General features: G+C 31.9%; 1 pseudogene; it reads right to left on the bottom strand.

Moving 5' to 3' along the window:
• Positions 1 to 603: 603 nt before the first annotated feature.
• Positions 604 to 1,258, bottom strand: LOC136068110 (MDIS1-interacting receptor like kinase 2-like; annotated as a pseudogene).
• Between the last annotated feature and the right edge of the window lie 9,053 nt (positions 1,259 to 10,311).

The following is a 10,311-nucleotide window of genomic DNA, read 5'->3' as shown; positions in this document are numbered from 1 at the left end:
ACATGATGTTTCACTCTCTCCCATCATATAAGTTTCTTGATTCCTTAACTGCCATAGCGAAATTGCATGCAACGGGATGGCTAATGGTTTCTTACTTGAAAGACATTCTTGGGACACCCATTTCATTGTAGGCCGAGACTTTGGTTTGGTGTGTAAGCATGCAAAGGCTATAAAAGCAGCAGAGAAAATATCTTGTGCAATTGAACGATTCGGAGGTGGCAAATGTTGACCTAATATTTCATTTAACATCAAATTTTGAGAAGATAGCGTTGATAATGAAGTCAAGAGTTCTCCTGGGTGTCTTCCCATTAATATTTCTAGTGTTACCATTCCAAAGCTATAAACATCACATTTTTCTGTCACTACCATAATATACGCCAGATCTACATTGGAAAATAAATGAAAGCTATTTAAAAATATAATATATTTCTTCTATATTTTTAATTTTTGTTTTGTTTAGTTTTCTTTTTTATATTTTCTACAAGAAGAGGTTGATTAAAATTAGTTATTGGAGAAAACATTTCATTGTGAAAATGATTGCTTGTTACCCGTCATGATTAATCCAATTCATATAACAAAGAATAATGTAAACTAGCATGATTATTAGTAATAAAACAACAATTTACCTGGGGTGATATAGCCATAGGTCCCAACAATTAGTGTTTGGTTTGAAGAATTAGGATCAAGAAGTCTAGCTGTGCCAAAGTCAGAGACAAAAGCCTCAAGCACAAAGTTCAACAGAATATTGTTGTTGCTTATATCTCAATGGACAATTATTGGGGTGCATTCATGATGCATGTAAGATATGGCATGGGCTATGCCTTTGATGATGTTCACTTTTTTTTGTCCAATCTAGTTCCATTGCCTCAACATCGTCGCTTAGGACATAAAATAGGCTTCCTCTTTCCATGTACTTATAAACAAAAAACATGCATCGTTTATGCAAGCAATAACCATGAAGTTTAACAATGTTCCGATGTCGGATTTCGGTTAAGATTTTGATCTTGTTCTTGAAACTCTTTTCAAAAGTTGGGTCCTCAGTCTCAAAGCAATGAAGCTTTTTCAACGTAACAATGTTGCTGCCAGGCAAATGTGCTTTGTAAACACTACTGTAACCTCCTGTTCCAGTACAATATCTAATGTCAAAGTCCTTTGTGACTTCAGTGATGTCTTCATATGCAACTTTTCCATCATAATTCCATATTGAGAATATGTCCCTGTTTTTTATTCCACTTGACTCAGATTGTGTTTTCCCAACGCAAGGTCAAGAGTAGAAAAAAAATACCCAACAAGTAAAAGTGCAAAGAAAACAGTGAGGGGAACCCAAATTTTGTCCATTGCGCATGGTTTGAGAAGGTGGAGGGCAAGGAGCAAATCCTTTGATGCGACCTCATAAATCATTGTTTCCCCTAAATGCGTCGAATCCATAATTTTGGAAATTATATGGGATTTGACCCTCTAAAGAATTATAGGACAAAGTTCAAATTATTTATGTTAATGAGAGAATCAGGAATGTTGCCTATAAGGTGATTGTAGCTGAGGTCAACATAACGTAGGAGAGAAAGATCTCCTGTTCCAGAGGGAACACTTCCAGTTAAGTTGTTATGGCTTATAGACAAGGACCTCAACCAAGAGCATTTTGTTATTTCTATAGGGATGGAACCAATTATTTGATTCCAACTAAGCCTCAAAGAGTGCAATTTAGGTATTTGACCTATTGTGAAAGGAATTTGACCAACAATTTTGTTATTGCTCAGGTTTAGATATCTCAAATGCTTCATGTTGCCTATTTCTAGGGGAATGGAACCATTGATTTGGTCAAGTAACAAAACTGACAAATTCAATGGTTATCCTCCACTTTATTTGGATGTTTTTAAAATTAAGTAAGGGAGAGAGGAATAATTAGTCTTTTCATTTGTAATTTTGTTAATCTGGTAAGGGTAAATTTGATATTTTATTTGGTCAAACATTTTTATGCTCCACTCTCCCTCAAAATCTCTCCAATTTGGGAGAATTAAAAATGAGGGGTTGGAAGTAGTTCAAACCCCTCCAAATCCCTCTTCCTCATTCCTTAAAAAACATCTAAACAATGTATTTAAATTACTCTCCCTCCCTTTACTCTACTCCCCCTCCTTCCCCCAACAAACAAACATAGCATAAGTTATGGCTAAACTTGCATGAGGAAGCGCCAAGGGTCCGCTGTACTCTATTGTCCTCTATTTAGACTCTTTAGGTATTGGTTTATCAGTGGGTAAGTGGTCCAGTGGTAAAGGTTTATTCACATATGATTTAGTTTTCTTTCTTTCATACCTTTCACTAATAGTTTAATGGAAGACTTGAGGCGTTTGCTCAGAGGGTGTCCTAAGAGTGTTTGGGTATGAATTTCTTTCATTGTATGCCAATGGACGACATTAAGTTTATTGCTGTATCAAGGTGATGGATGATGAAGATGGTGGTACTTTAGGCAGGCTAGTGTGGACTGTGGTGTGAATTGACAAAAAAAAAAAAATATCTGTGAGGAATGGAGGTCGTGTTTGAGCTCCCCTTTTGTAGTTAAACAATTTGGCTTCACTGCGTGTCTTTTTTTGACAATGTGTGCCTACTCTATGTTTGTCTTGAGTTAATGTCGTTCACTTTCTTTGCTGCATTTGGTGATGTATCTTTGCTTGGTCGGATTTTAGTCTAGCTTTCATAGTTAGCTTCAATCTTGTAGCCTAGATCAGTTTTGTGGCGTTAGGTAGCTTTTTATTAGTTATAGATTCTTATTGTTTGTATTTTGAAAAATAAACAGAGACAAAAATGACCAACGATGGAAGAGATATAACCATTCAACAAAAACGTAAAAGAGAGGAGATGGAAGTATACAAGGAAGAGGCAATGAGATTTGAGACTTTATATTTATATTTATGTATTGTAATTTTCTTATTTTGAATTTTGTATTATTTGAAAAACATAATAGAAATGGGAAGAAAATACACATATTTTGGATATTTAATCTGTCTCTCTTGATATATAACTGTTTATTTGTTATGAACTTTAGTTTGAGATTTTAAATTTTATGAAAAAATCCATGCATTTGGGTTTTCTCTCTAGTTGATGTAAAAATTTTAGTTGTCAATAATTGGCAAGATATATTTTTAGTTGTTTATGACTAAAGATATTTAGTTATTATCTTGTCAATTGAATTATTAATATTACCTCATTTATTTATTAAAAATGTTACTAAAATTAAAATGTAGAAGGATTAAGAAAAATAATAATTAAAAAATATATTTTATTGATCTTAAATCCAAATCTATATCCAAATTTAAATTTAGGTATCCAAACAATGGAATTTGAAATGATGAATTTCAAATCATTCTTTGTTTAAAAAGACCCAAACAAGGAATTTTAAAATCAACGGATTTCAAATCAAGGCATTTTAAATTAATGGATTTCAAATCCCAATCCAAATCCAAATGTTGCCATCCAAACACAACCTAACTACTAATTCTGGCAGTATAGAACCACTGATATTATTAGAAGACAAAACCAAACCCCAGAGATTGGTTAAATGGCCCAGAGCTGAAGGATTTGATCCTGTGAGTTTGTTATAACTCAGATCTAATAATTGAAGATTTCTTAAATTCCCAATTCGTCTGGGAGGGATCCACTAATTAGATTTTACGAAATGTTCAAATTTTCTATTTGAGTGAGGTTTGTGAGAAAAAGAGGGTAAGGACCTGTAAGATTATTAATGGAAAGATATAGGTTTGTGAGTTTTGAAAGAGCACCTATATGTTGAGCAATGCTCCCTCGAAGCCTAGTATTCCGAAGACTAAGAGTGACTAAATTTGGGAAGGAAGAGAAGTTGAATTTCTTAATAATATTATCTCCCAAATAGACCCCACCCATGTCAATCTTTATGACGCTTCCACCATCATTGCATTCTATTTCTTTCCACTTGCAATAATCTGAGGTATAGTTGGAGTGACCACCACCACACACTCTCCCGCAGGGCCTTCGCCTCAAGTTGTTGTGGTGATGATTCAGATGCTGCCACAGAGACAGCTGCAATAAACATATCTGTGGAATGCATGAAGACACAAAGGACCCATGCTACTACCAGAACTGAAATGTAAACTTTGGATGCCATGTTGAAGTGTATGATTGATGAGTGTAATGGCAAACGGTCGATAATTTTTATATCCATGGCTCAACACTAATGGCATGTTTGGATGTTTAAAAAAGAAGGGGGAGTAGAGTAAAGGGAGGGAGAGTAATGCAATTACCTTGTTTCGAAGTTTTTTAAAGAATGAGGGGGAGGGGTTTGGAGGAGTTTGGAGGGGTTTGGACTCCCTCTAGCTCCCTAATTTTAATTTCCCTAAATTGGAGAGATTTGGAAGGAGAATAGAGTACATAAACTATTGACCAAGTAAATTACCTAATTTACCCTTATTATATTAACAAAATTATACAAGGGGAAGGGCTAATTACTCCCTTCCCTCTTACTAATTTTAAAAATATCCAAATAAGGTAGAGGTGAATCATTCTCCTCTACTCTCCTCCCCACTACTCCCCTTCCCTCTACTCCCCTCTACTCTCCTCCCTCTCTAAACTTCCAAACAAGCCATAAGTGAGACGCTGCTATAGAGAGTGAATTGTGGGTATGTTCACTTTTATTTGACTTCAAAGAATACCAACATGAATTCTATCAAAATACAAATCCTCTGTATCATATTTTGTATTTCACTTTATGTTTTACTAATCACAACTTATCATCATTTTTTTTTTTTTTTCATTTTAAACTTTGATTATTTTATAAGAAAAGTTAAATAAATACATAGTAAGATGTGATTGATGGAACATAAAAAACGGAATAAAGAATTTGTAATTTTGTATTCATCCTATTGAAGTATCTACGGACTTTCAAAGAATCTGGAATTTCCAAGTCATGACTTGTTACTTTCCATAGGTCCACACGGTGCTTTAATCTTATAGTTGCGACACAACCAAATACTAATATTGGATGGAAAAGGAATGTAAATTTCACGTCAGGGACGAACTCACATGGGATGGGTAAGTGACTGCATGTAACCGAGAACAAAAACAATTTCCACTCAAAGAGCTTTTTTACTTCTCTTCCTCCACGTTGAATTCTTGAACTTCTATTCCTCTATGCATGGGTTGGATTCATGTTTGCCTCCATTTTGGCATTTTTATAGTTATTTGAGATTAAGCCTAATTATACTTTTTATTATTACGAGGATATTCAGATCTCTTCAAGTATTTGACTATTTCCTTAAGCATGTGCGGTCCTACTATTCTACACACATTGAGTTATTACAGGGAAGAATCTTTTGAAGGTGGCCCCAAAGCATGGCCAAAGGTTTCGAACCCAAATCCTAATTAGACTTGTTCATTGTCAAGATTTTTTTAGCATGGGTTTATCTGTCATTGTCAAGTTTTTATGTATTTTTATTTTTATTTTTACATTAGAGGATAATTGAATGAGGACCAAACTCACCTAGCCAGAAGTATGGGTTAGCTCTTATTAACTTCAAGTCAAGATTCTATTATTGTCAAATAAATATTTTCTTTCCAAAAGATTTTTGGATTATTCGTAGTGCCATCATTTCCCAATCAAAGCATGAGCACCAAACTCACCTAGCCCCAAGTATGGGTTAGCTCTTATTAACTTCAAGTCAAGATTCTATTACTGTCAGATAAATATTCTCTATAAAATATTTTTGTATTATTCATATTGCCATCATTTCCAATCAAAGCAACTAATTTTCTATTGCATGGATCCTTTTGCATAGATTGACTCCAATCAATATGGGCTTCTGAATTATTAATAAATAAATAAATAAAAAACACGCGCACACACAAAGGATTTTTATACAAGGTGTACCAAAATATTTTGATATATATATATATATATAAAAAAAAAAAAAAAAAAAGGAATTAATTGGATTAGCGCCAGTCAAGTTACTATGCAAGATGTTTTTGTGATTATTGGTAAATAATTGAATAACTTGGTTCTTTCCTATTGGAAATTGAACGATGTTTTGAAAATTGATATAAGTGGGAAAGGTTACGGAATTGATAGTTTTTGACTTGAAGTTTATAATAGGTAACCCATGTTTGGGGCAAGGTATGCTTGGTCAAAAGTGAAGAAGATTAAATTGATTAAAAAGAATGTCGAAAATCATATGATGAAGATTGCTGGAAATACTATCGAAAATTTAATTGAAGTTAAATTAGATATTGACTCCAAAAACCATAATTTCAAGATTAAATTGATTTTATTTAAAACTAAAACATTTTAAGCTAATGTGGAATTTAACGGTCACCCCATTGACAGATAGGGGTAAAGGGGTCTTTTTCCAAACACTATGCAATGTTAAAGGTGTGAATACAAAATTTTAAAACTTTAGAGGGTAAAATTAAAGTTTCCCTAATTTAAGAGTGAAATTTTCAATTTATTCTTAGCCAAATTGACAAATCATATACTCTAAAGAAGTCCTTCAAAACTAAAGTTAATGCTTAAAGATAAGCCACACCGGCAACTTGTAAGTATTGAACTCATTATCCCATCCCCATCTTATTTTTATAAGGAGACTTTGTAACAATGTAATTAAGTCTCTTATTTGGTTACGTGCGCGTGCGTGCACACACACAAACCCTCACCATTAAACAATAACTAGTAAGTTGCACATGCGATGCACGGATAATGTTGTAATGTTTTATGTAAATTTGTTTTTGGAAAATATTATACATATATTATAGCATATTTATTATAAAACTTTATTAGTAATGAGTTCATCATAAAAAGTAACAATTATAAATTACACAGATATATATCTATTATAATTATTTTGTTCAAGCAATGAGTAATAATTAAAACAACTGTGGATTAATATTGTATAATAAAAGTTGATAAAAGCATATTAATTCATTTTATATTATTGATTTTTATTATGTGATGTAATAAAACTTCATTATGAAATCTTTATTTTTCTTCAATGCTTTGTTATTGCGGTATGGTGACACTTGTTATCATCATCAGTTTCTCCATCTTCAACATTTGAAGTTTAGTCTATCCATATTTGTTCAATTTTTTAGCTTTTATCACTTTTTTCTTTTGTTGCATCATTTGTGTTAATCACTGAAGAATTGGTACCGGGAGATTCTTGATTGGATTTTACAAAGTTTGGACTTTGTCGCTAAGATTTTCATAGGTATTTGCATTTATATTAAATTTCAATGATGTGACATTTTTTTGTAAATGTTTTCATTTTTTAGTTTTGTTAATTTTGGAATAGTGCAGCAAAAAGAATTAATATAGCATATTGGATTATGTGTATATATATATATATATATTTTTTCTTCTATACCTTTTTGTCATTTGAAAGTGCATCAAAAATCTTAGCAACTATGTAATTTTCAAAACCATTCTTTAGATTGAATTCATTCAAATGAAATAAGAAAATCCATTTTTTTCCTAATTTTTTTTTTTAAAATCACATGGGAGTCCTTCTCCAATATCATTAGTTTTACAATAATTTAAATAAGTTGTACCTCAGTTTATTTTTCAGTAAGATCTCTTGTAGATTTATAAAGATTTTCTCGGCATCTCGATCAAATATCACAAAATTTGTTTTGTTAGTTGCATCAAAAACTTCAATTTGAATCCTGTATCTAAATACTTTGCAATTGTGTGTGTGTGTATATATATAGTAGTTATGGTGAGATAAATATATTATAAATATTTAGAGAGTATGTAGTTAATGTGAGTGCCTCTAACTTTGGGATAGAAAGATTTTGTTTTTGTTTCACATTTTGCACATCAAAATGATCCTGCTTGTGATTTGACATTCCTTTCACAAAGTACACACAAAATGTAATACCCACCCATTGTTGTATCAATGTTACTTATTGTTGCAATACCCTAGCAGTTCACATCTTGCAATGAACTTTCACAAAGTATGTATTATTTTTTTAATGTAAATAATATGATGTGTTATTATTATTATTTTTTTACATAAATGAGGAGAATAATTTGAAATGATTAACAAACTTGCTTCATAGGATCTCATTCATTTTATCTTTACTGTTATCTTCATGTTATTTAAAGATAAATCCTCCCATGCAAATTGTTTTGCATGTATTTTGGTAATTCTGGTATAGGATCATGTTTTTTACCATTCCTATCATTGAATTTTTTAAAGAAAATATTAAGTTAATGGCATTTTCTGAGATAGTATATGCTATTTATTAGACTTTTTGTTATTATAAATTTTAGAAATATGCACTTGTTGATTACTTCAACAACCTCAAGAATCTCAAGATTTATATATTTATTTTGCACTGGTTGATGAAAGAGAATTGTCTGCGTAAATTGCATAAAACATTATTACTAGACAAAAGCATATTGAATTGAATTTGGGAAAAAATGAAGACATGATTTCATGAGAATGAAATTTTCTAGAAGCATCATCTATACGTGGGGGAGGTAGAAGAGAGTTTGTAAGAGGGTAAGAATTTTTGCTTTGATTTACATGTGGGAAGAGTCAAACTTTGGTCATAATATGTAAGGTAATAACTAGGCTTCAGTTTTTCATATGATTTGGTCTACTTTTAAAAGATAGTCCATTTTGTAGTGAATAACTTTTGGTCTAATTGTCAAGAACAACTCATATTTGATATAATAGTTAAAATAAGAGTCATCAAATAGCCCATGGCTCACAGCCCGACCCAGACTCTCGACAGCCCACTAGGCTAATGGGCGGCCTAGCCCATTGTTATTGAGACCCATGGATAGCCCACAAGCCGAGTGTGTCAGGTCGTGGGCTAGTTTTTATGCCCATGGGTACTTGGTGCCCAGTAGCCCAGCCGATTAGCCCAACCCGTTGCCCAGCCCAATAACTCATAATTCATAACAAAAATATATAGGAGGTGTATGAAGGATTGATCTTGAGATATTATAGAGGAATTTCTTAAGAGAACTCCCCCACCCACTAAGATATTTAAAGTAATTATGCTAAACTTAATTTACTAAGTATATATTTTTTTAGTAGTCTAGCAAATTTGAATTAACCATTTGACATTTTTTTTTTATTAAAGATAAAATAAAAAACTATTTAAAGCCTTACTAAAAAAAAAATTAAATAGGTTTCTGTCAACAAAACAAAAAATTATATAGATGACTGTAAAAAAAAAATTGTAATTAAGTATTAAATTCTTTAATTCTTTCTTTTATAAAAATAGATTGATTATTCCCTTATAAAAAATTGATTTTTTCATTATAAAAATAATAAAATAATATGCTAACACAAGCCCATGGGTAGCCCATTTGGTCCAACCTGATAGCCCAGCTCACTAAAGACAAAATGGGCATCATCCATGGGCAAGGTCATGGGCTAGAGTTTTCTCTTTCAACCCAACCCGACCCGGCCCGTTAACTAGTTGATAGCCTGTTATGGCTAGCCCATTGTGCCCATGGGCCAAGTAAAAATGGGCTGGGCCGGCCCAACTCGGCCCATTGACGACCCTTAAGTAAAAAGAAGTTACTATAATTTATTGGGTAACAGTAAAAAATACTTAATAAAAAGGGGTAAAAAATGCTAAATTTATATTATAGTAAAAATAAGTTACTATGATCTATTGGGTAACAATAAGAAAAACTTAATGAAAAGAGGTAAAAAATGTTAAATGTAACATTAAAGTGCCACGTGGCAGGACCTCATACAATCTCACATGAAGTCTCCGCCCTATATATACACTAGCTTATAACCCGCGCAATGTGCAGGACACTTTCATTTATTACAAAAGACAAATTGTAGGTGAAAATTTAAACATTTTATAGTTAGATAATACCAAAAGAAATATTTATTAAAAAAAAAAAAAACTTGCAAAGAAAGAGAACTATGAAATCTAATCTTGAAATTTCTTGTTCATCCAACAAAATTTGAAATAGACCAAAAAAAAAAAAAAAAAAATCGTCTTTTTTCATCACACATGCACTCAAGCACATCAAAGAAAATGATGTTTTTTTATTTTTTATTTTATTTTATTTTTTTCCAAGAGTTAATTATTTCAAGCATGTTCCAAATTTACGAAAAGATATACAAAATAAATTCAGGGTGGTCCAAGAGAGATAATGGGTGTATTTGTTTTGCTAGAAGCAAGTATCGGTGTCTTCAACTAACAATAATTAATAATTAAAATATCATGAAATTAAAATCCCATAGTAGTAATCTATGAATTACATCAAACTACAGTAGTAAGTAGTCTCACAGAAACTTTAAAAAAATTAATTAAAAAAGA

The sequence above is a fragment of the Quercus suber genome, unplaced genomic scaffold (genome assembly GCF_002906115.3).
Source record: "Quercus suber isolate HL8 unplaced genomic scaffold, Cork oak 2.0 scaffold_99, whole genome shotgun sequence".
Lineage (NCBI taxonomy): Eukaryota > Viridiplantae > Streptophyta > Magnoliopsida > Fagales > Fagaceae > Quercus > Quercus suber.
This window is presented reverse-complemented; position numbering and strand designations above follow the sequence as displayed.